This window comes from Canis lupus, chromosome 7 (genome assembly GCF_011100685.1).
Source record: "Canis lupus familiaris isolate Mischka breed German Shepherd chromosome 7, alternate assembly UU_Cfam_GSD_1.0, whole genome shotgun sequence".
In the NCBI taxonomy this organism is placed as follows: domain Eukaryota; kingdom Metazoa; phylum Chordata; class Mammalia; order Carnivora; family Canidae; genus Canis; species Canis lupus.
This window is the reverse complement of record NC_049228.1, coordinates 51366356-51391991: the sequence shown is the minus strand read 5'-3', so window position 1 is coordinate 51391991 and position 25636 is coordinate 51366356. Positions and strand designations below refer to the sequence as shown.

Genomic DNA, 25636 nt, shown 5'->3' with positions numbered 1-25636 from the left:
AATGCATGAAAAGTATCATGAATAATGAGTCCATTTGAAAGAAGGTAAAGGAAGATTGGTCAATGTCTAGAAGTATCTGGTCAATGTCTAGAAGTATCTAAAGGTACTCAATACTGGGCAGCCCCGGTGGCTCAGTGGTTTAGCGCCACCTTCAGCCCAGGGTGTGATCCTGGAGACCCAGGATCAAGTCCCATGTCAGGCTCCCTGCATGGAGCCTGCTTCTCCCTCTGTCTGTGTCTCTGCCCCTCTCTCTCTCTCTGTCTCTCATGAATAAATAAATAAAATATTTTAAAAATAAATAAATAAAGGTACTCAATACAGAGATAAGAATATAAGAATATATGAATATATTTGTGGTGATGTAATGGAATGACCTGATTATAGGGAAACAGTTTTCATGACTGATATTTATTCAGTCATTCCATAAACTTGGATATATTGGACACTCTGTGCCAATTTCTGTTCTCTGTGCTGTGTACACTCATATCAACAGTTTAGAAAGGTTCTTAGTAAGGACTACCCTTAGAAAAGTCAAGGCCAGAAACACATGGGAAAGAATCTTTTATATATTGGCAAGACAGCCTAATCCTAAATCTTTCCTTTATCTGACCTTCCTGGTTATCTGTTCTAGATATTATTTTTATAAATGGATAAATGATCATCTGTTGGTACAATCCCATGGGGAAATAAAAGCATTAATAATTCAGATCACTACTATATCTCTGCTAATAGCAAGATATTATATATGTATATGTGTGTGTATATGTGTGTATATATGTGTGTGTATATATATGTGTATATATACACATATATATATATAATAAGTTTATATCCACTGGTTGTTCAGATTTCATAAAAATATACAACAAATATAAATACAAATATTACTAACAAACTTTGAGCTCTGGGACCCTGCCTTCCACAGGGTGCAACCCAGGATAGCATTAGCAAATCAGTAGATTAGGTTACTTAGAATCTTGAGCATATCATTTATGACCTGTTCTTGATTCACAATATCTTCTTTAGCCTCTTCTAACTTCATGGTATTATGCCTTTATTAACCCAATGATAACCGAAATATCTTGAAAATGAATTTCTTTGGCTTTTCTTGGCTCACCTACAATGGGTTTTGGCACAGAGTACATATTTACTTATAGATTGAATAGATTTTAAAGAGATGGTTCTGTGGAAAGAAATGTAGATAAAAGAGAGATGGAGGAGTTTTAAGGAAAGGGCTAGACACAAAGTTGTATAGATGAGGCACATTACTGAAGTACTCAGAAGCCAAGTGGGGTGGCTCTAGCTTTATCCACAAGAGATTACCAGTGAATTCCTTCCCACGGTTTCTCTTTTGGAATTCCTTTCAAGGATGTCCAGGATTGTGCCATTTGGCCACCATTAGTGCCATCTCTGCCCCAAGATCTTAGTTGGTGCCCATCCATTTTTTTTCCCCTATGTAGACTCAGACTTTGCTAATTTTCTGGCAGACTTCTCTATTAATACAGGCCAAAGAAAGCATAACCCTGAACACACGTGAAAAGGTAGGTAGAAGAAAGGGAAATCCGTACAATAATACCAGGGTTTGGGAACTGATACCCTAAGCCAGGGTAGTAGGTCAGCATGTCCCTATTATAGAAACATCTGGTGATCATAAAGGCAGCAAGCTGTAACATAGATATAACATAATACACCTGTGTGGTAGTATTTGCATTCTGTCAGTATTACTGAACTTTTCTGAGCATCTTTTTTTAGGAGGAGGAAAACCCAGCAATAATTTAGAAAACCAGGGTAATTATAAAGATAAAAATCAAATAAAATTTCGAAAGTACCTGGATAGTACTTGGCACTTTGTAGATTCTCAGATGCATTGATTCTTTCTCTCCTGCATCCCCTGTACCATGAGTCTTAAAAGGACATCATCAGGCAGGACTGTGCCAAGGTGAATAACTCAGAACCACCTGGTATGTGGGCTTGCTCCCGCCATGGTGGCTTGCTCCTTCCACTTTATGTTGCACTTGGTCCAGCCACCAAGGCTACTGGAGGCTTCAGGTTGAGGCCAGGATGAAAGTGGGAGAGAGGAACATCAGAGAAGCACTGACTGCATACTAAGTCATCAGAGATGAAGGAGCAAAATAAAATCCTGGGAGAGCAGGTGGGTTAGTGTAAGTTATACCTAGTCAATAAAATATAGTTTTGCTCTTGTTTTTCTTGAAGCCTATAGTCCATATTTCATTACCTTGTCATTCGCTTCAGTTTCATAACTAGGAGAAAGTGGTGGTTGGTTGCTCCGTCCAACAAATGGCAATTCCTTTCCTTCCCCGTCCCTTCTATGAAGTTTTCCTGGGTTGTGATTTCTTTCAGTCAGTAATTTTAGACATTAATGGAATTTAAGGTTTGAGTTTGGGAAGCTAGGTAAACTGTGGACCAACTGATAAGACTTGGAAGTTAGTCTCAGTGACCTCCAGCATGTCACTGCTCCTTGCAGCTCAGGGATCCAGCCTCTGAGACTCTCTTGTACACACATATGAATAGGGTACAAGATGCAAAGATCTCCTAGAGGGTGAGTGTGGTTGCAGTTTATACTAGTCAATCGGGATGAATTTAGGCAATAGCCAGAATTATGGAAATTAATTCCCAAGGCAGTTAATAAATATAATCACGGCTTTCCAGCTCTCTGTATCCCATTCACTAGTTACCTTCAAGAGAAATGAGACTGAACACTTTTTATAGCAGAAAGCCCTAGGGACTTAAATATTCTAGTTACAATGTTTATATTTCTATGTTCTTTAACTCTTGTTGCCAAATATTCCTTGTTCTATTCTGTCTCACAATTTGGTTTATTAAAATACTTTAAGATAATTAAAGATGCTCAGGACAACCTAACTCAGCCCCTCACTTTAGAAATGAGTAAACAGAGGAGAAGGGTCTTATTCAATGTCAAACCCTACTTGGTGACAGAACAAGGTCTGATTTTATCCCTACTTTGTAGCAATATTTTTTAATCTTTCCCTTGGGTCTTAGTGCTATTAGCCTAACATGGAAGCTCTCTGTAGAGAAAAGAGGCCAACTCTTCTCCTTTGGAGATGAGCCTTAGTGTGAAACTACCTTTGTAGTGTTATAGCAGATGCTTTGAGGATTGCTTTCGCTCCACCAACTATAAGACAAGTAAGTCGGATTTTCACAAATACAGGTCAGCAGCCTCCATCACTTCCACAACTTCTTTGCCCAGCCATGCCGCAGTTGGCAATATGGCCAGAAACATCTCAGCTTCTGGAACAAAGCTATTGCTCACCGTGTCATTCAAATGCTGGAGAGCAAGGATAAAGGAAGTTGGCTTTGGTGACACAGTTCAAAGGAGGGACTCCCCAGCAGCAGAGGTGGAACCAACATAGGTAAGTTCCTTGCCCCATTCCAGTTGAAACAACACTCCAACTCCTGAGAGCTTGTGGAGCATAGAGCTGCTGTAAGTTCCTGCTAAGCCTCTCTGTCTTTATACACACCTCTCCTGCCGCCACTTGAGTTTATCCTAGCTTCTCTTAAACTCACTGTTATTTCCTCTTCTACTCATTTATCAAGCAAGTAGTAACTAAGGGATATGTTTTTTATCTTCTGTTTTTTACATTGTGTTGACTTCCTGACTAGACTATAAGCTTACTGGAGCTAGAGATACTATTACTTATTTATTCTATTCATCTTAAGGTACCTTATACAAGAGTGTTAATAAATAAGTCTTAGCTAATGATCATTGCAACTATTTTGCATCTGATTTGAACACGCAGTACTTCTTTTGACATATCTTAGGCTACATATTATTTTCTTTGCATACAAAGAGGGACCAATTTTTTTTGTCTTAAATACCCAGTTCCTTTCTCCCTGCTGTATTATGGAAGATGAGAAAATTAAATTGAATTAGCTACTATATATTAAGTACTTAAAGTATGTCAGATAATATAATTAGAATAGTATCTACATTACCAACATCAACTTTAAGATGAACAGATTTATTGTGGTTTCACTGGTTTATTGGGAGGACTGAATGACATAATATCCTGTGAACAGTAAAACGTGATTGAGATATGGGTTGTAATGATGAGTCAGTTTATCAGAATAGCTGGATTTCACTTTGGAATGCTGAAAGACCTATGGGATAAGATACTTAAAAGAATAATTTTCAATGGGGGGAAATAAACTTCAGGAAGAAGTCAGGGGTACTAGGGATCAGACACAGATATTGGCCAGAGAGGAAGAGCAAAACCAGTGAAGGGTCCCAAAATGTATTTCAGATTGCTGGTAAGTGCTAACCACATTTCATTTCTGCCTAGAGCCACTCTTGTTCTTTCTCTAAAATTGTGAGCAATATGCCTTTTAATCTTACATATTTTTCTTGATCCAATCATTGTTTTCTTTTCAGTATACTTCTACTTATCCTGAGGGCTGCTGATTCAACAATAGGTTTAAATACTCAAGTTTGAATGATATATATTTTAACTTGTTTTTAAAGGAAAGCTTTGTAATTCCTACAAGAAATGAATCATTAATTCTGCTATGACATTATATATGAAATCTACCCAGGAGCTCCCAAATACTCTCCAATTCAGAGGAGTCTAAAGTTCAGCTAACCAAGCTGATGTAGTATTATATTTGCCCTTTAAAAAAGGTCAGAATATTGTTCAATTGGTGCCAACATCCATGAACTGAATGAAAGGGGGCCTGAGAAGATTGCATGTGGTTAAGAGTTTTCTGGAATTCATGAGGCTCCTTAGTCACTATAAAATAAAACTCCCTGGCAAGCCTTCTTGGGAGTAAATTCTGCAAGTATTTTGCCATTGGATATGGGCAATCAGTAGGAATGCTGTCATTGAGTTTGGATGGACCAAACCATTTTTCAGTTTTCAAAATTCATAGCTCATCATCACTCCGCCTGTATTATTATTATTATTTTAATTTTTATTATTATTTTTATACGGATCCAAGAAAGAAATGAAACGTGGGTTATATTCAAGCCCATCACAGAGCCAGAGTTAATACTCAGGATCTGAAAGGTGAAGTTTGGCATTAATGAGACAATTGTATGAATATTTACATTTTCTACCTTGCTAATTTTGGCAAGGCTAGCATATATCCTGCAACCCCAAAGTGGTCATCACTACCCTCTCCTCAACTGTAATGCCTTAGAATTTTATGCTGTAATATTTTTCTATGTCTTATTTTGCCTTTCTTTAACAGAATATTTTTAAACAACTAATGTATTTAGATAGCTTTTTAAAGTCAAATCATAGGACAAGATTCATAATGTGAAATGTTAAGATTGCTTTGTTTGCACTTCTCACATCCAACAGCAGCAGATTCCTCCCTTTTAGCGATACTTTCCTTAACTCACGTACTTCTAAATCATCTGCTTATACTGCTGAATTTTGATGACATTTCTTGCTGTGATGATTGGCCCTCTGTGACTGGAGGTGGAGGATTCAGCACTCTTCCATGCTTCATGCTTGTACTTTCTCTTTCTTCCACCACTCAACATGGTCATAGCACTAGGCCAGATTTCTCCTCACTATGTACTTTATTCTCTAAGAATTGTTAATGATGGAGTCATGAATGCACTGTGAGCACATTCAGTGTTTTGTCATTGTAAGAGGTAGTTATCAGTTCTTTGGTAACTTCATCATTCTTAGGGAGGATTTTTCAACTCTCAGCCTGGAATCAATACACATCTCTTTTACCCTCATTCCGTAAGCTAGAATACAAGAACACAGCCATATCTAACTGGAAGGCTGGATGGTAGAATCTAGGACAACATACAGGAAAATTGGGAAAAAGGGATCTGTTGAAACGTTCAGCAGTTGTTATCATATCCTCTTCCTATTTGCTTTTCTTTGCTTGTTTTAGTTGTTTAGCTGGATTTGGAAGAGCACTCAAAATGCTTAAGTAATTTTTCCCCAGTTTAACACAGGAAGAAAGTTGAAATTCATGCAAAAAAAAAATCTGAATCTTGCCTACCTGATTATGACTTCCCTTCAACTCTTTTCTAGTAGGGTATGAGTTTGTAGGCATTTTCCCCTCTAAATTAAGACCAGAGGAAAAAAAAAACAAGAGAGACCGGTATCAGAAGTGCAATTTATTAAGCAGGAATACTAACCCTGTTACTTTCAGGAGATTTCTTTTTTTTTTTTTTAAAGGTTTATTTATTTATTCATGATAGACACACACACAGAGAGAGAGAGAGAGAGGCAGAGACACAGGCAGAGGGAGAAACAGGCTCCATGCAGGGAGCCCGACATGGGACTTGATCCCGGGACTCCAGGATCGCGCCCCGGGCCAAAGGCAGGCACCAAACCACCGAGCCACCCAGGGATCCCCTCAGGAGATTTCTATTAGGCTTGACGAGGCACTTTGCCTCCTAAAGCCCATTTGATTGTTCTCACCACCATTTGATGAGTGAGCTTCATTGTCAAATTCAGAAAAGAAGATGGCTTCTATCCCATGGCTCTTACTAAGGAAAGCTTCCTCTCTCATAAAGTTAGAAAAAATTAACAAATTAATAAAAAAGGGAGAAAGATAGTTCTCAAGATAGCCCATCAACTACCCACCAACACAACACAGATAGAGACCTTACACACTGAAGGAACAGATAAGTAAGTGTAGACATGAGATCCATGTGCTATTATAGATATATTGAGGCCAACAACAAATTAAGCATAGTAATAATAGTGCTAGAAAAGAGATTTGAAATGAAATAGAATTGACCTCTATCTCTCTTATTACATAAAAAAAGAAAACATTAATTGTATGTCAGTATAATGGACTGTCTGATAGCCTCGTTACTATGCCTTACCACAACATCTTAAGAAATATATAACAAAAACAAGTGTATTTTTTGAGCCAGAAACCATGTATCAAGCAATATACAGCTTAACTCATTCAATGTGAGTTGAATCATAAGTCTTTGTGAAGGTTTTGTACTTTCTCATTTAGAAAAGATAAAGCCAAGGGGATCCCTGGGTGGAGCAGCGGTTTGGCGCCTGCCTTTGGCCCAGGGCGCGATCCTGGAGACCCGGGATCGAATCCCACGTCGGGCTCCCGGGGCATGGAGCCTGCTTCTCCCTCTGCCTGTGTCTCTGCCTCTCTCTCTCTCTCTCTCTGTGTGTGTGACTATCATAAATAATAAAATAAAAATAAAAAAAAAAAGATAAAGCCAAGAATAGGAGAGGTTAAATAATCCTGGTATCACCTTTTGAGAGAGGCATGGACCAAGGCCCAGTAAAGGAGGAGACCAGGAATAAGTGACAAAGATAGCGGGGAGAATAGATCCTTAAGAAAGATGGCACGTTTAAGGAAGAAATGAAATGAGACTGGCGGGAAGAACTGAGCTAATTGTAGGTATTGGTGAAAGTCATTGATGGCTAAATGAAAAGTTGGTATTTGGAAACAACAATAATAACAAAACAGGGCTTGCAATGGGGAAAGATCTTCTTTTTTTTTTTTTTTTTTTTTTTTATTTATTTTTTTTTTTTTTTGGGAAAGATCTTCTTTAATCAGTGTTAAGGCAGACCTTGTGTTAAAGTCATGACCTTAGGTTTGGTCTGCACAGTGTTCCTCTCCCATGGTAAAGGGGAAAATGAAGTCAACTATATGGATGCTTGTTTATGCTTCCTCAGGATATAGACATTTCTCGGTACTTAAGTGCTAGGATTGCATTAAGAAGAGCCTGTGGTTCTGATGCTGGCAAACAAGCTTGCTGTGTCTCTTCAGCCTCCCGTCATTGAATTTTAATGGAGAAAAACATGTATATCAATAATTCACACTCTTTTTCTGGCCCAATTGTGCCTATGTTCATAACAAAATTTTCCAAGACCACTTCTTTTATCTGTGCTTTATCTCTTGAATCTTCTGCCCTCCTCACTGAATGTTCTGTTTTTGTTAAGAGTGACTGCTTTAAAAAATGCCCTTTTCGCAATGAAATCCACCCAACTAATTTTTTATTGCCCTCTGTCTTCCCATTTTCTTTCCTCTCTGGCACATAGTCTACCTGGTATCCATAATTGCCATTTTACCTTGCTGTCATTTAACCCACAGTTCATTATTTGCTCTTCTTTTAAATGCATCTGTGTTAATTTCCTCAGAATGTCCTCATTGCCAGCTGGCCTGTTCCCTGCAGATTTCCTGTGGCAAAATGTCACACCTAAGCGCCTGCACCTTTGGTGATTTCTCCCAGCATTTGTTTAGACCCTATCAATCATTATCTCACAATAAACAACAGCTTTGCAAATGGAGAGCAAGGCTCACCCAGTGATTGATGCTTCTGGATGCCTGTCTTTTCTTCTTGTGAGAATCACAAGGTCCCCCTCCCTTTATTTTGAGGGGTCTGGCTATACCTGCCGTGGTTTATGGGAAAACAAGACTAAACTGCCAATACCAAGGCCTCTCTTCTTTTTCTCTTACTGCATTTCCTTATCGGTTGTGACAATATGCCACAATTAATGATAGCAGAAATACCCATGTTTGATACCGCATGCATCACACTTAGGCGTGATGGATTAGCAATCAAGGAAATTAATTCTGCCATTACAAAGTAACATCTGAACTTTGAAGTTAGGCAATTGCATTGTATAAGGTTCAGTTATGAATTCAGCCATAAATATAACATTAGGCAAGCTTATTTAGGAGCAGAATAGTTTCAATATTGTTAGCCTTTTAGTTTTCCAAGCAGTGGTTTGCAATTCTTTTTACCAACCTCTATTTCAGAGGGATATAAGGATTATCAGATTTCAAGGTCAGAAAGACATTCAATTATGTTGTCTGTTTTTGACCAAGTAAATAATATTTCTGATATTAAGAAATGAGCCTACTTATGATCTTAGGTTCTTCAAAAAATCAGTCCTTCTGGAATGAGTAGTTTAGTTTTGACAGAAGGCTTTGGCCTTCTGTAACATGCTTATTGCAATGTACTTCTCTTGGTTTGAGAGCCCTTGGAATAACCAAAGGCAACCCCATTGCCTGTATTTCCTGTAGTATTTTACCCCACAGCTATTTACACACTTCTATGCCAGAAGTACAGCTTTGGAGCTCTCTTTCACTTGCTTCACAGACTCTGTTCACAAGTACATGTTCAGTTGGAGCCAATATACACCAACCCTGAGATTGCTCAGGCTGCCAGATCAAACTAAGTATAATAAAATACATTAAAAAAAAAGTCTAAACACTTTAACACATAAAACTCTTCTACCGAGTGCACTAATACATCATCAGGAGGCAATTTTATATTAACCCTTAGTTTTCATTGACCAACTCATATTTCTATGGCTGTTGTGGACATCAGACTCAACTATTAGTCCCACTGTTTATTTCATTTAAGCCATTCTGCATGGGGTCAATGTGGTAAATAGCCATTTCACAGCTGTCTGCTGACCTGGTTTGGTCCACAGGTGGATTGTAGATTTGAGTCTCTAGAGACTCAAATGAGACACAGAATGTTCCTGCATAGGATGGAGGAATCTTTTGTGAGAATATAGGGAAAAAAAAGAGGAGTCAGGAACAGTTTTCCTCATCATCCACAAAGTCACTTCACCACTACATCATCCACTGATCTCTAGTATCTTCACCTTGCTGTAAGGCACCACAATTCTGATGAAAATATCAAACAAGCAGAACTCTATGAAGTCTGCTAAATATCTCCTTCACTGATACCTTCAATATTTTGGAATTGATGTAGTGATATTCTGAATCGGAGATTCACCTAAAGCATGTGATAAAAAAGACTTGCTCAGTATATTCATGGTCTAAGTTCTGAGAAGAATGTCTGAAAAAGTTCAGAGAATCCTTTAGAAATGTTTTAGATACACCAATTTTCATTATATTGGCTTGATTTATTTATTTAGAAATGTTATTTATTCTTAAGATGGTTTCTCTAGAATCAACACTTGATAATACTATGTTAAATCTATTATTGAATGTGTCAGAAAGTCTGTATTTCTTTTAAAACTTCCTCATTATTACACTTCACAATTTAAACTGTTATTTCATCTAAATGGTTTAAATGAATGTGCTGCTTTCTAAATAATTTGAATTTTTGTTTATATAGTTTCATTCTATTCAGTTAAACACAGACTTATTGGCAGTTTCTGTACGCCAGTAACTGTGCTGGTTTCTAGGAATTAAGGACAACAGCAATTAGAGATTACTACTTTTGTCATGCCTAGTGGATTACAAAATGGATCCATGAATATTTAGCCCATGCTCACAATGGCTGTCACAGAGAACATGCTTATCAGTATCATATGAGTGAACTGAAGTCTAGAACCTAGTAGCCTCTACATTTTGCCCAGTGTACTCCAATCGAACTGCTATATTTTTCACTTTTTACATTTGTTTTGAGGGCCACAAAATCAAAATGGATGCCCTACATACAATAAATCATTTAACATGTATCAGACAAAGGAAGATCTATGTCACATGTCAAAAATTGAAGAGAGCTTTCCCGTAAATAAAATTTAAGCTCTCATATGACTAATTCCTTTTTAAGAACTACTTCCCTGACCCTTTTCCTGTGAATCTGATATTTAAAGAATACTTAAAAATGTGTTTCAAATGAGAGGCACCGTTTGCATTTCTTTCAGATACAAACTATTCCAGAAATTAGACATATGGATTCTTCTGTTGTGGGCCTCTAATTTTTGTGTTTGCCCATTTTTAGCTACTTGAAGTCCCACTGTACATTGAAAAACTATTATCAAATAAATAAGATTTGAAGACAAAAGTAAGGCGAAGAACTGAAAATATATCTTTTTTCTGATCGCTCAATCATGTGACCATGATTATACTGTCATGTTCTTCACAGTTATTTGATCAAGATGATGATGAAGAAGGAAGGAGCATGTTTCACTGCATTTACAAAATGCAATTTTTATTCCCTAGAGTGACGACAGCATGATTTATGTCCATGGAGTTAGGTGAAGTTCTGGATGTTAGTTTCAGATAGTGATATGCTTTCTTAAAAGCTCACATGGATTCACTCTCCACATAGAGTGTATCGTCCGGACCATGAGAGTCCTGCTGTGGTAATACCAATTGTGCAGTATTATTTATATTTTGAAAAACATATTCTTTTAAATTATTTTACTTCAACTTATAATAATTGCTTAAAGTAAGATGCTTTACAATTGCTTAAAATAAGACATAAGCTTAAAGTAATAGTTGAAGTTCTTCATTATGCCCTTTTTCCTCAAAAACAAAATTTAAATTCATTGTAAATATAGAGTGCAGTCATTAATTAATTAAATTAATCCTCCCCCTTTTTTTTTTAAAGATTTTTTATTTATTCATGAGAGACAGAGAGAGAGAGAGAGAGAGAGAGAGGCAGAGACACAGTCAGAGGGAGAAGCAGGCTCCATGGAGGGAGCCTGATGTGAGACTTGATCCCAGGACTCCACGATCACACCCTGGGCCAAAGGCAGGCACTAAACCACTGAGCTACCCAGGGATTCCCCAGTCCCCCCTTTTTTTCAAAACCCAAACCAGACATCATTTATACTAAGGGATATCACTAGAAGGAAGAATTAGGTGTCCATGAAGCATAAAGTTTATTGATCATTTTTTGTAATATGACGTAGGTGGGGAAGAGTGAAGGGTTGTAAAGGTCAATTTACAATGACTCAGGATAATAGTAAGACAGAGAATGGTGACTAATGGAGAACCTTAAATCCTGGGAAATCCTTCACTTTCTCACCTTCCCCCCATGCCCATTTAATCTGTTTAGCTCACCTTTCTGTCTGAGGACCGCTCCAGAGTGTCCCTGCCTCCCTGTCTTCAGATTATAAACCTATTTCTTTTTCTTTTAGCTTTCTTTTCTTTTCTTTTCTTTTTTTTTTTTTTCCACTTTCAACTTGTCTGTCTCCTGTTCCTCACAACATGTTATCCAAGGGCAGGCCTGGAATCTTTATTAGATGGTGTCCAATCCCCTTTGACTAGAGTCTTAGACTCTTCAAGGAAACAGCTGACCAGCATGACAAAAACTTCTAGCAAGTCACAGGAGAGGTGAAGGTAGCATGATAGAACATACCTTTTCCTCCCCAAGTAATATAACATTAATCAATTTTTAAAAAATTACTCAGCATTCTCCTAATTATAGTATAGACAGCTGGTTAAGTATAGATTCTGGAATCACACTACTTGAGTTCAAATCTAGACCAAATCTTGAGATTCGAGTTCAAATCTCCACTTCCTAGCCATATGGCATTAGACAGATTAGTTAACTTCTCTGCCTCAGTTCCCCTAGCTGTAAAATGTAAGTGCCAGTAGTACTTTATAGGGACATTATAGGGATCAATTTCTCAAAGTATAAGGGACTTATAGCAATGCTTGATGTAAGTGCACAGTGCATATTGGGCTTACTGATATTGGCGTACAAATTAAGTATTTTAATCACAAACAATCCTAATGATAGGCATTAAATTGCTTGCATGTGATAAAAAACTAGGAAGTGTTTGAGTCAGCCCTTGAACTCAGGCTGTCTTTAGAAACTGTAGTCTTTTTATGATAATTTTAATTTGAAGACAATGTTTTACTGTATATGAAAAAGGCCTAATGTTATACATAATAAACTGAGGTTATTTTGAAAATAGTCTTATGACCAAAAGATATGCAGGATATTCAGGAGCAGTTATCATCATGCCAATATACCTCTATTTACATTCTGCAGAGTTGTCTTTTTGTCTTTGTGAACATGAGTTGAATTCCTTTTTTTAAAGTGTAGGCATATGTCTTTTGTATCACCAACTAAGATGACCAAAACTGATGAATTGTGTGCAGAGATTACTCTTGTAGTAATCCTGTCTCATGTGAATATAAACTCATTTCTAGAAATAAACAGAAAAAAATTCTCTGACAACACAAATTGTCATAAAAACCACACTGTAAAAGGCAAGTACTTTTGCTCTTCTTTCAATACCTAACAACTTCAATTTAACATACTGCACTTGATTATCTGCTTATTCATAGCAAAGCATATTTTCAGTTTCAAATTAGGGAAGAGACAGAGGTTTTGTTTGAATCAGGCAGATTAGCATTTCTAAGAAATTATAGTTAAGAACAATAAAGTGTTATTTAAAAAAGTCATACGAAGGATAAAGTGTATATTTTCAGATAGCATAGAAGTAATCACAATGGTGATTTATCAAGAAATGTTTAAATGATGTTAAGTGTTTTCTGTGATCAGACTACTTAGAAAGATCTCCATCATACTATGTTAAAATAAGCTTCGTTTTGACTTGCAAAACTAAGGTCTGGTTATCTGGAAAATACCCATCCCTTTATAATGCCAGATAAATTAAATGATAATTTAATATATTCTGTATAGAACACAGATGTTCTATGGTGATCGCTCAGCATATACATTTTCTTGTTAAACTGAATACTCATTCAAATAGAGATTGGAATTTCATAAAGAGGCTATTCACAAGAAACATTGGTCACTCTTGATAATATGCATCATAATTAGTTTTATAGATACTGCACTTAATGTTTAGAGTAGAGAAGGAACATACTAGAAATCTGGAGGCCTGCAGATATTGCATCCAGTACAGACAATAACTCCTGAAATTGTATTCCGTTCTTCTGCTTCCTTAGTTCATAATTGGGTTCTGATTGAGAAAGAAAAAAAAAAAATCTCAGAAGATTCAGAGGTTCAAATCATATTAGCACTCAAAAGTTTGGATGTGTCTTCAAATCTCCTGGGCCTGAAAATGTTGGCTGGAAAAGCCATGAAAAACACGGTTTCCTCACAGCGTTTCTGGCAGTTCGACTCCTGCTCCTGGCTGGAAGTTCAAGTGCAGAGACGCATGAAATTGAACAATGATAATAATAAAAACTTTTCTGAAACCATTTTGAAGCTGCAAAAAGTGGGACTTTAGGTCTATCTAATCTGGGGAAATGGCTCAGGTACAATTTTATAGTCAAATGGGTTCATCTTCTTTGCTTCTTTCTCATTTGGTTCCCATTGCATGATAATTTTACCCCTTTATTAAGGAATTCAAACTTCAGCACCACTGAACTGATACCTGCTAATTATTTGGAGTCTGATTAGTTCATTTGTTGGCTAGCAAGACCCCTTTGTTCTGTCCTTTTTTTTTTTTTTATGAGCAATAGGAATTTCAATTCAATGAATTCTGCTCTTCTCTCACATGTATGCTTGAAAATGCTGTGAGAGAACTGGTTAAAGGTATTGCAAGGTAAAGTACAATGAACTTGGAAGATTGTCTCCACATTTTATTACTTCCAGACCTCCTCCTTGTCTTATTAGTGGGGAACACAACGTTAGAACCTATACCCAAACACTCCCTGGGGCCATTGTCATTTCTGGAGAAAGAATCTCTATGTAAAAAAAGGTGGATACACTTCAGTGTTAAAATATTCATGTGACTCTTAAAATACTTTTCCTAACACATGAGTCTGTAAAAAGGAAAATGTATTTAGCCTTGTTTGTTCCCTTTTCAACCTGGTTTCTTTCTCACCTTCTTAAAAGGTCTAAGTATTATTCTATGATACAGAAAGTTCTCTTGGGCAACTAGTAAAGGTGAATGAATGAGTTGTTAAAAATCATCATCTTATGAAAGAGATATTTATGATACCTTAACATAAGATGTTAAATATTACCTATTTGCTACTATTTTCAACAAAGAAGGGGACCCTCTTAGAAGCCAATTCTAATATGCCAACCTAACCAAAAGATTGCCTGGAGACATCTTGGTGCACAGTCTCTCAGTTATACCTGATACATGATTTAAATTGGTACCAGTGGGAAGTAATGAACAAAGACTATATTTGTTCATTTAAATATCTATGATTAAATCTAGGACTTACCAAAAGACCTAACATTATTTTCTGAAGTCAATATTTATTCATTCATTCGCAGGGCAATATGGTCAGGCTCTATGGAAGGTTCATTTGGGGTTTTTTTGAAGCTGCAAAATATTGAAAACCCTTTAATAATTTGCACATGGCATTTGTGTGGTCATATAAATACTGTGTTCATTTTTCCTTCCAGACATATTCATTTAGTCAAGGATTATTTTTATACAGATGGATTATGGTGATTAGAAGTTTCCAAAGGAGTTTGCATTCACAATAAATACTGATGATTTTAGCCTACTGAGAAGTTGTTTATAGCAGTTTGTTTTCTTAGCCCGAGTCCATAAGTCTAGCTTTAGAAGCAGCAGGGCCGATAAACCACAAAAGAACTATTTTATGGGTGATCCAGTAATTCAAATTATGAGAAAAAAAGAGAAAGTAAAGAATTTTAAGAAATGACCACTATTGACTGGTTCATATGGTGGGTGGCATTTGCCTTCATCTGTGGGATAATTGGACCAGGGGACTACAAATCCATAGCAATACAAGGCTTTCCTTACAAGAGAGTTAATGCACCATCAATCAGCTAGTAGGAATAGTTTTTGTGTTGCAGCCTAAGTATGTTTTCATTCAGCTCATTTGCACTTCAAAGCTGAAGTCGATAATTCAGGCCCAAGTAGGTGCAATTTGGACCATTTCCCTTTTGTAGCATATGAACACAAGCTGAGAAAATCTCTAAATTCATTTGCACGGGACATTACTGGCCAGAGTTGGCAAAGCAGAGAAGCGGCTAGTTTCCTATAGGTAAGTATTATTGCTATGAATAAATCCTTAGGAGTGGGGGTCTTCAGATAAACATGGTTTACTCTCTACTGGTGATCAGTGGTTTTATTACATAAAACATAGGGGTCCCCTCTGTTTTACAACAGATCTTGGGATCTTATCTTCAGCAAAACACTTGTGTGGTGAATTAACAAACCCAACCAATCATCTTCATGGATTAAGAAATGTTTGGTGAATGAGGAGGAAGAAAAATGTGATGGGAAAGGTGTGTTCTGTCTAGGTCTGCAAGAAGGTGGCTAGATTATTATCAGAAAGTACAAGAACCAGAAGGGTGGTGGGGAAAAGGCAGTTACAATTCTTTTTGTTCAAATAGCATTTAATAAAAACTCTCAATGACCATAGTAGTACCATACAGCATCTACAGAATGCTGTGTTTCTGGTACTTTGTTCTTCATTGTGTACTGAGATTGGGTATCCCAGTTTCACAGGGCAGTGCTGTGAAGTTGATCCCCCTATCATTTGTCCCATTCCTACTACAAGCAACACAATCACTGTGTTAGAGGATTTCACAAGCCATGTTTTATGGGCTGGAGTTCTGTGAAAGGTGATCCCATTTAAATGGCCCAATCCACTGAATGAGGGTTTTGGTTTGTTTGAATTATTTTTAAATGAACACTTATTGAGTGCTTCCTTTGTACCCAGAGCTGTACAAAAACGCTTTGCATGTGCAAAACAATCTCACCTGATCATTGCTAGTGCACAGCAATGAAATCATTCATTTCACATATGAATACATTGGGACAGAGATCAGGTGATTTGTTTAAGTTAAGTAACTTGCCCAGGATTTTCTGGCTGAGCAAAGATCATAACTCGGATTTCCTGATTCAGGTATAGAGCTTTTATGTTACACATACTGCCATTTATGCCTGTGACACAGGGTAATTTTTGATATTTGATGCACACCAAAGTCTTTACAGAGGATAGGAGCACTTTCCAAAGAGGAACTCAGCTCACAATGACAGCTGCCTGGCTTCTCATATTCTTCCTATTCTGGCCTTTCCCCACCTATTCCTTACATCTCTCTGTCCATTCATGCTCCAGGATTCATCTTTGTTTAAAGCAGGTTGTTTGTTCATTGCTCCTTGAATACTCTGTGCTCAGCTTAACATACCGTGTGTTCCCTTGCCTGAAACGCCACCTCCGTTATTCTCCCACCATTGAATACCAAGATTGAGATTTTCTGGAAACACTCCCCCCCCCCAATCATTTTGCTCCTAAATGAGCTCCCTTCACTTAGTTTCATGCAAATTCACAATTAATTACATTTGTCTGTTATCATCTGCTTCCAGTCATCTTGAAATATTTTTGATAAATCTTTCCCAAACTTCATACTTAAAATAATCTTACACCAAAAAGGGAATTATTATTTATAATCTTTATTGAGCGTTAGACTTCTGCCTTTATATTATGCTAAGGTCTTCTCCAAAATTGCCTTGTGACTGTTCTGTGAAGTATGGGTTATTATGACCATCTTATAGGACAAAAATTGAGGCTTCAAAAGATGAATACATTGTCTAAGACAATGCTAGTGGCATAGCCAGGACCCATAAGTCACTGTCCCCAGAGCCTGTGTTTATCTCCCAGGACAGTGATCGTTGCCTTCAGAGTGGTATTTTTTTTTTTTTTTCATTCATCCTCTTACTAGTTTACATAACGACTTTCAAAGATATTCTAGTTTAAAAAAAAAAAAAAAGAGTCTAGAAAGATGTAGAGTGAATTTCTGCATATAATATCAGGCACATTGGCCTGATTTGGGTCAGCAGGTAACCTCTCCTTGTATTTCTCTAATCATAGTCTCAAGAATAGAAATATGTACATTAGGGCAAGGTGGCTCCAAGTATACTTCCTGTTTCAGAAATTTCACTTCTTTAGAGGTTGTTTGAACAGTAATTATGCCCTGTTTTTCTGTAAAATTAGGATATTTTAAGCAGAAATTTCCACAATGACTTTTTTCAGATTTGCATGCTTTCCTTTGTTTCAAAATTACTGCCATCATCTAATGAAGAGGAATAGGTTAAACTAATCAAAGGAAAATTTTAGACTGAATATTAAGAAAAAAATCTGCTGATAGTGAGATCCATTAGACTTTATTAGAAGCCCCATTGATTGAGTCATTTAAAAGAAGATTGACGATCCCCTGAGATGATTCTGAGACTACCCCAGGCCAGGGGAGAGAGGAGCAGATGGAACCCACAGGCCCCTCAGTCTCTAATGTGGGTGATTTTTTTCTGAATTCCCTCATTTTACCTTCTTGTCAACAAATCCTGCCACCATTTCTCTCACATCTTTGCAGCCTCTTTCCAGAGCTGTTAACAGAAATCATTTCACAGAGAGTGGGAAAGAATGTCATTTTGTCATTTTCTTGGGGGAGTGGATGGGAAAAACAGGCGGTCTCTGCTTCCTAAGGCTTTCATGATGAAAACAGAAGAGGAGAGTGAGGCCTGCCAGCTTGTGGGGTATAAGAAACAACTTTACTTGGCAGCACCGTGTGGAAATAGTAACTGGAAACTCCCCAGTCAGCCTCTCTCCTTATTAACTAAAAGTAAGGACAGTTTGGGACCACATGACACCCCAAACTTGCTGGCACTAATGAGCTGCATAAACTTAATCATTACATTATATCTAAAAAGTAAGAGGGACCTTAATGATAATCAGGTATAACCTCCTTTTTAATGCAGGAACTCCTGTTAATTACAGAATTCCTGTGAGATGGCCATTGGAAGCTCATTATTTCATTGAACTTTCCATCCCATGGTTAGTTGTTCATTTGTTAAGAAAGTCACCCTTTTATTGATCTAGGACATTTTACCATTAGTATTTACTTTCCTGTTTGGAATAATAAAAATAATGTGTGATAAAAAGAGAAATAATGATAATTATGATAATGATGGCTCAGAAAATTTTTTCCTATATAGTAGGCATGTAATAAAATTGCATGTGATTATGCTCATTTGTTATCACAAACATTTTATGTTATAGGCATTAATATTTGCTCCCCTTTTACAGAAGAAGGAATCAAGACCTAGAGTACTAGAGTGACCTTGCTCAGAGTCACACTACCAATTAATAAGGAGTTAGATCTTGTGGCCAAGTCTGTTAAATCACAGAGCTCAAGCTCTTAGGCACTTTGCATCCTGGACACACAAACAGCTTCTACCTTCTCATTTTACACGTTATCTCCTTATTCATTTTTTTTCTGGTTTGCACATCTCTGCTTCCTTAAGAATTCCTTAATTGAGGGATCCTAGGTGGCGCAGTGGTTTAGTGCCTGTCTTTGGCCCAGGGCACGATCCTGGAGACCCGGGATCGAATCCCACATCGGGCTCCCGGTGCATGGAGCCTGCTTCTCCCTCTGCCTGTGTCTCTGCTTCTCTCTCTCTCTCTCTCTCTCTCTATCATGAATAAATAAAATCTTTAAAAAAAAAAAAAAGAATTCCTTAATTGATATGACTTTTAGTCACCACATGATCATAACTGATTTTATTTTAAAGGTTTCTAGCTTTCTTAATGTATGGAACTTTGAACTGGAAATAATACGGAAATGTTTGACAAATGCAGCATATAGAAGATTCGATGGCCACCCTTCTTCATCACTTTTTCAAATCAAATTTCTGCATCTGCAAAAGTTATTAAAATAAAGGTGATAGCTTACATCATAAACACACCAAAATACAGAACTTAAAGAAGATAGAAAATATTGACAATTGAGAAGACCCTATTTTCAGATCAGAAGGATTCTTTGTATTTATTTGAAACATCACCGTTTTCTCTATAAAAGTGAGTAGTACACAACTTAGTTTAGGGGAGCCTGAGTGGCTCAGTTGGTTAAGCATCTCACTTTGGCTCAGATCATGATCTCAGGATCCTGGGATGGAGCCCCAGGTTGGGCTCCCTGCTCAGCAGGGAGTCTTTTTGTTCCTCTCTCTGCTCCCCTAACCCCTGCACTTGCACTCTCTCTCAAATAAGTAATAGAATCTTAAAACAACAACAACTTAGTTTAAATGATTTCTTCCTTAATTTTGAGGACATGGAACCAGATCGTCCCCCATCAGCTGAAATTTGGGGTGAATATCCTTTATTCTCAGCCACCTTGGGTGCAACCACACAGGGGGTGCATCATTCTTGCAAATTTAAGAGCCTCACTGTAATCTTATGGTTATGCTAATGTTGCTAACAGAGCTCAGGCTTTCAGATTAGTCAGGAAAAGAAGTGTTAAGTTGGTTAGACTGGCTTTGGTTAGTTAAGGAGAATCAAAGAGAAGAAGCATTATTCCCATAGGGATAGTGGAAGTTGGGGCTACTACAGAAGATACTGACTGGTGATGCCTTGGCCTGGAACCCTCAAAGTTTGGATGCTGATGTAGAAATTGTGCTGAAAAGAAGGGGTCTTTGAGAAAATTTCTGGGGTGTGTAGAAGTAAGATAGTGTGCTTTCAAGGAACTTTTACACATTCCAGGCAAGTAGCAAAAACCAGTGCCAAAAGAAGCAGATAGACCTTATTAAAAGAAGAAAAGTAGTAGTAAAAGTGATAGTTATAGTAATAAAATATTATGTAAAATATAATAATATCAGTAATAAAGGAAGTAAAACATGGAAATAAGGAGAAAAGAAGGCCTTTGGAATTAGGCCATTGCTATGCCTTTCCGTGTCCTTTTCCATGTGACTTAATGATGTCTCTGGCAATAAGTCTTCAAGAAAGTGTCTTGAGAAAGGTAGCCTGTTGCAATGAAAAGTAAACATTATTAAATATCAGGAGTTTTGGTTTACAGTTCTGGTCAAGTAGTACTGTTGTTGGAGGTATTTTTTATTATTAGATTATTATATGTAAAGATTTAAGAACAACAACAATAACAATAATGAAATAATGCTTAAAATAACACCTCTCCCTCACTCTACCTCTCCAATTACCTTGCCCTTATTCTTGTTAGTTTTAAAAATTCTTGTTCTTGTGGAGGTTATATCCATAGCTGTAAGCAAGGTGTTGGTGTAACTTTTTCTTGATTTATGAAACATAGGCATTATCATTTACTGCTATTAAAGATGAAGACTTAGCTAACTTCCATGACCTCAATTTCCTGTCTTCTACTTAACTCTTAGCTAATATTTTAGTTTTCCAGTAGGTTAAGTCTTCAGTACTTGCTTCAGCAGCACATATGTTAAAATTGGAATGATAGCAGATATGATCATAACCCCTGCTCAAGGATGACATGTAAATTAATGATGCATTGCATATTTTTATGGAATATTGTTCAGCCTTAAAAAAGATTGTACTTTAAGGGAAGACTCATGGAAACATGAGGCTAAGTGAAATAAGCAAGAAACAAAAGGACAAATATTTTATGATTCTACTCTTGTGAGATACCTAAAGTAATCAAATCATTGAGACAGAAAGCAGAATGGTGGTTGTCAGGGGCTGGGAAGTGGGGAAAATAGGACTTGTTGTTTAATGGATATGGAGATTTAGTTTGGAGTGATGAAAAAGTTCTGGAGATGAATGGTGATGATGTCTGTGCAACAATGTGGATATACTTAATATCACTAAACCGTATATTCTTAAAAATTCTTAAAATGGTAAATTTTATTTTATTATTATTTTTAAAAAATATTTGTTTATTTATGATAGACATAGAGAGAGAGAGAGAGAGAGAGAGAGAGAGGCAGAGACACAGGAGGAGGGAGAAGCAGGCTCCATCCTGGGAGCCTGACGTGGGACTCAATCCCGGGACTCCAGGATCGTGCCCTGGGCCAAAGGCAGGCACAAAACTGCTGAGCCACCCAGGGATCCCCTAAAATGGTAAATTTTAGTATGCATATTTTATCACAATAAAAAAATATAAACTATCTCCTATTCAACTTTTCATATCTCTTGACTTCCATATAAAATTAATATGTTTCTTCACATCTCAGTTTTCACCCTCATTGTACTGGAGTAATATCATATACAAGCTATTCATAAAGGTATGTAGAAGCAATTGTTGTTCTATTAGTGCTGTTCACAAATAACTTTTCCTCCTCTCTGCCTTCTATGCACATGGAATTATTGAACTTTGTACCACTTGTGGCCGTGAAGCCAAGGGACTAGCTTTGGCCAATTAATTGAGCAGCAGGGAAGCAAGTTGTTCTCAGATCTAGGCATCTAACTGTATAGCTGTCAGTCCTCTGATACAGCAACTGGCAAAATTTGAGATGACTTTTTTTTTCTCCTAAGTTCTCAGATTTTCTGATGTTATGTTTATTTTTTTTTTAATTTTTATTTATTTATGATAGTCACAGAGAGAGAGAGGCAGAGACACAGGCAGAGGGAGAAGCAGGCTCCATGCACCGGGAGCCCGACGTGGGACTCGATCCCGGGTCTCCAGGATCGCGCCCTGGGCCAAAGGCAGGCGCCAAACCGCTGCACCACCCAGGGATCCCCTGATGTTATGTTTAGAATAGGTATATGTTTTCATCCATTCTTGTATGTAAGCAGGGTACCCTTTAAATAGATTCACGTCCTACAAAATTTTTCCTGTGTTTTATTTTGTGTATTTCTTCCCTTCTCTTTTCTGTTTTCTTCTTTTAGAGATCATATTTGTGGGATGTCTGGTATTAATGATTATCCTCTTAGTCCTTTTATATTTTATCACATATTTTCTGTCTCTGTCCTTTTTGCTCTATACTTATGTAGAGTTCTTTGACTTTATCTTATTGTGTTACTGTGTTTGTTTTTGTTTCTGTTTTTCGGTATAATCTTTCAAATCTCTCTGAGAATACTAATTAGGTTTTTTCAAGTTTCTTCTCTTCAGTGAGTTATTTCTGTTTCCACTGGGATTGTTTTGTTTATTTGCCATTTTAATGCTGCTAATTTTCTTTATATGCGTGAGTGATTATAAGTTATTTGTGCATTTTTAAGACAGGAAATACTCAGTTGGCTTTTCCAGGGAGTGGATTGGATCTTCTCTGCACTGTATTTGCATGCTTGTTTTCCTTACAAGGTTTTTCCTTCAGTGAGGAGGCTAACCTGGCCAGGTCTGTACTTAAATCATTGAGGAGCCAGGTTTTTGATAAGGGATTACTAAAATGGGGAGAAGTTTATTCTGTGGGGCTAGCACCCAGCTAGTAGTCCTAATTCTCCCCACTCAATGCAGTACATTTCTTAACGTATGGGTCATTGTTTTTGTTATGGTGATTATCATTTTGCTTTGTTTTCTTTTGCCTTGAAGCAGTGTGAGGTTTCCTGTACTGTTGTTATATCCAGATAGAAATGTGGGAGAGAGAGGAGAGGAGTAGGGAAGTGATTGGCTTCGTGTTCTAGAAACAGAATTTCAGTCAGACTTTCTATTTCTTTCTACCAGCTTTGGCTTGTTTTCCTAATCCTACCCTCCATTCTTTCTAATTTTATTCCAGAAGTTTTAGGGGTTCTGCCTAGAAAATTAGCTATTTCTTTCTCTACCATCCTTTCCTGTGTTAATTTCGGGCTGCGGATTCCTCAGTCTTCGTTGTTCAATTGTATGATTCTCATCCATTTTTCATCTTCCAGAAATGCTGTGACATCTAATGTTGAATGATGGCCCATCTTCCAGTCCCTTTCCTATTAGGCTTTAGGGGTTTAGTTCTGTTTTTATTCTCACTTATTTTAATGAGAAGAGAGGCAAATGCAGGCACTTGATCACCATGTTAAACTAGAAATCACCCTGTGCACTTGCAGAAAACCAAGAACTGCATTGCACTTTGCACTTCTGTGGTGCCATCCAGTATGTTCTCATTGAGGGCCATATGTGCTGAGTTTGGATAATGTGAACACAGGTAGATATTTTTATTGTTTCCTGGACACAAGGCACATTGACATCTTTTCATGGTTTTAAGCTGTTTGAAAATAATGTTATAGGAAATTAGAAGGCAAATGAAAGTCAGGATTTGAATCAATGGCCCTTTCTCTTGCCATATCTCTTTTAAAAAAAAAAAAAACAGGGTCTTGGAAAAAGGTGGATATCACCAATGCAAAATTCCATTATTAAACTAGAAGTTCTGTTTTTTTTTTAAAGATTTTATTTATTTATTTATTCATGAGACACACACACACACACACACACACAGAGGGGCAGAGACACAGGCAGAAGGAGGAGCAGGCTCTATGCAGGGAGCCTGACGTGGAACTCCATCCTGGGACTCCAGGATCATGCCCTGGGCTGAAAGCAGGTGCTAAATCGCTGAGCCACCCAGGGATCCCCAGAAGTTGTGGTTTTGAGTGTACCTTGTTACAATGGCCTAATTTAAAAGAAACTAAAAAACAATAAAAGTAGTAATTATCAGAAAAGCTAAAATATTTTAGTAGGTTTTCTGTTTGCATTTTAGAAGATGTTGTATCTCAAAGAATCTTGAATTCAGGTTTTATTCTTGTAGTTTCCTGCATCTATAATTATCCCCAAAGTCGTTTTCCTCAGTTCTTGTAAGAATACATCTGGTACTTCTGAAAAATATTTTCACAAGTGCTGTTGGGTGATTTATCGGTGCTTACATCTATCCTTTGCTGGGTATATAAAATCGTGCCTACTCCAAATGTCCGGTGCCGACAGCAGCATGGTTTTCATAATCCATCCAAACCTCCCTTCTGTCCACCTGCTTTTATTAACTCACCCTGCTTTTGCCCTCCCTAAACTTCCAGACTTTTTATGATGTAGTCTCGTGTCTGTTATATGCCTCTGCATCCTCCCTCTCTGATAACTCATTTGAATCTTCTTGTCATTTATACCAATCTGTCTTACTCACAATCGCATACCCAAGCCTCTTTTGACCCCATATTTCTTAATGTTCCTTCTTTCTTTCTTTCTTTCTTTCTTTCTTTCTTTCTTTCTTTCTTTCTTCTTTCTTTCTTTCTTTCTTTCTTTCTTTCTTTCTTTCTTTCTTTCTTTCTTTCCTTTCTTCTTTCTTTCTTTCTTTCTTTCTTTCTTTCTTTCTTTCTTTCTTTCTTCTTTCTTTCTTTTCTTTCTTTCTTTCTTTCTTTCTTCTTTTTCTTTTTCTTTTTTTCTTTTTTTTGAAGAGTGGACTGTTGGGTACCGTCCAGTGTAGATGAAGAGAAGAAGGAACAAAAGGTTTCTCCAATTTGAGCTCTATGCTGTGTATCAGGCTAGAGTCAAATACTAGATTGCATCTAAGGAGAAAGAAAAGCTGTTGGTCAAAGCTAAAGTACTTGTAGGGCAAGGTGCATGAAGTACTGGAGAATACTGGAGCAGGGAGGAATAGATGGGGATAAGTCAACGGAAAGTGGCCTATGTGATTATTAGAGTTAAAGGCTAAAGTTCCCAGCTCTGCTTTTGTGCACAATATACTTTATAACATAGAATATATGAAATTAAAAACTGAGTCTCGTCCTACATGCTATCCATTGATAACCAAACATGAATGATTTATGTGCTTATCAAAGATCTAATAGATATAAACTATGCAAAACTATGCAAAACTAGTAAAACTATGCAAAACTAGTAAAAATTATGGAAAATTTGATAGTGGCTAAGGCATTACCCTCAAAGAGACCTGTTATATGGCAGGAGAGAAATAAGTACATGCAGTGATGGGAAGGAGGAAAGGAATGACAATATTTTGTAAGTGCCAGTATAAATTGTTTAGAACTAAAAAGATACAGGGTATTTATGGCTGCAGTTAATTTTTTTTTCATCTTATCCCTTGGACCCACAAAATCAAGGCAACACTTACCCTCACTGGAGAGCACATGTTAGGATGGGAAATAATGACAGCTTGCCAGCCAGTTCTGTCATGGCCTATGGCAGGGCATAGTATCCATTTATTGAAAGTATGCTGGAGGTGGCCAAAAGTTCCTGTTAATCACTTTTTTTTTGCCTATAAAATGCAAATACTTTCTTAATAAAAATATTTTAAATTATGCCATCTGGCAAGTCATCTTGCCTAATTACAGTTTCAAATCTTTCCATTGATTTTCTCACAGGAGAACT

General features: G+C 37.1%; 1 long non-coding RNA gene and 1 other non-coding gene across 2 annotated transcripts in view; both read left to right on the top strand.

Annotated features, from left to right (window-relative positions):
• The window catches only part of LOC111096905, a 104348-nt gene that overhangs the window by 26996 nt on the left and 51716 nt on the right, over positions 1 to 25636 (top strand). Inside the window, exon 3 of the long non-coding RNA XR_005362471.1 lies at positions 3191 to 3392. This is a non-coding gene — a long non-coding RNA (uncharacterized LOC111096905). The remainder of the gene's footprint in view (positions 1 to 3190; positions 3393 to 25636) is intronic.
• LOC119872786 lies at positions 20819 to 20923 on the top strand. The gene has a single exon (XR_005362801.1). It is a non-coding gene; the product is annotated as a U6 spliceosomal RNA (small nuclear RNA).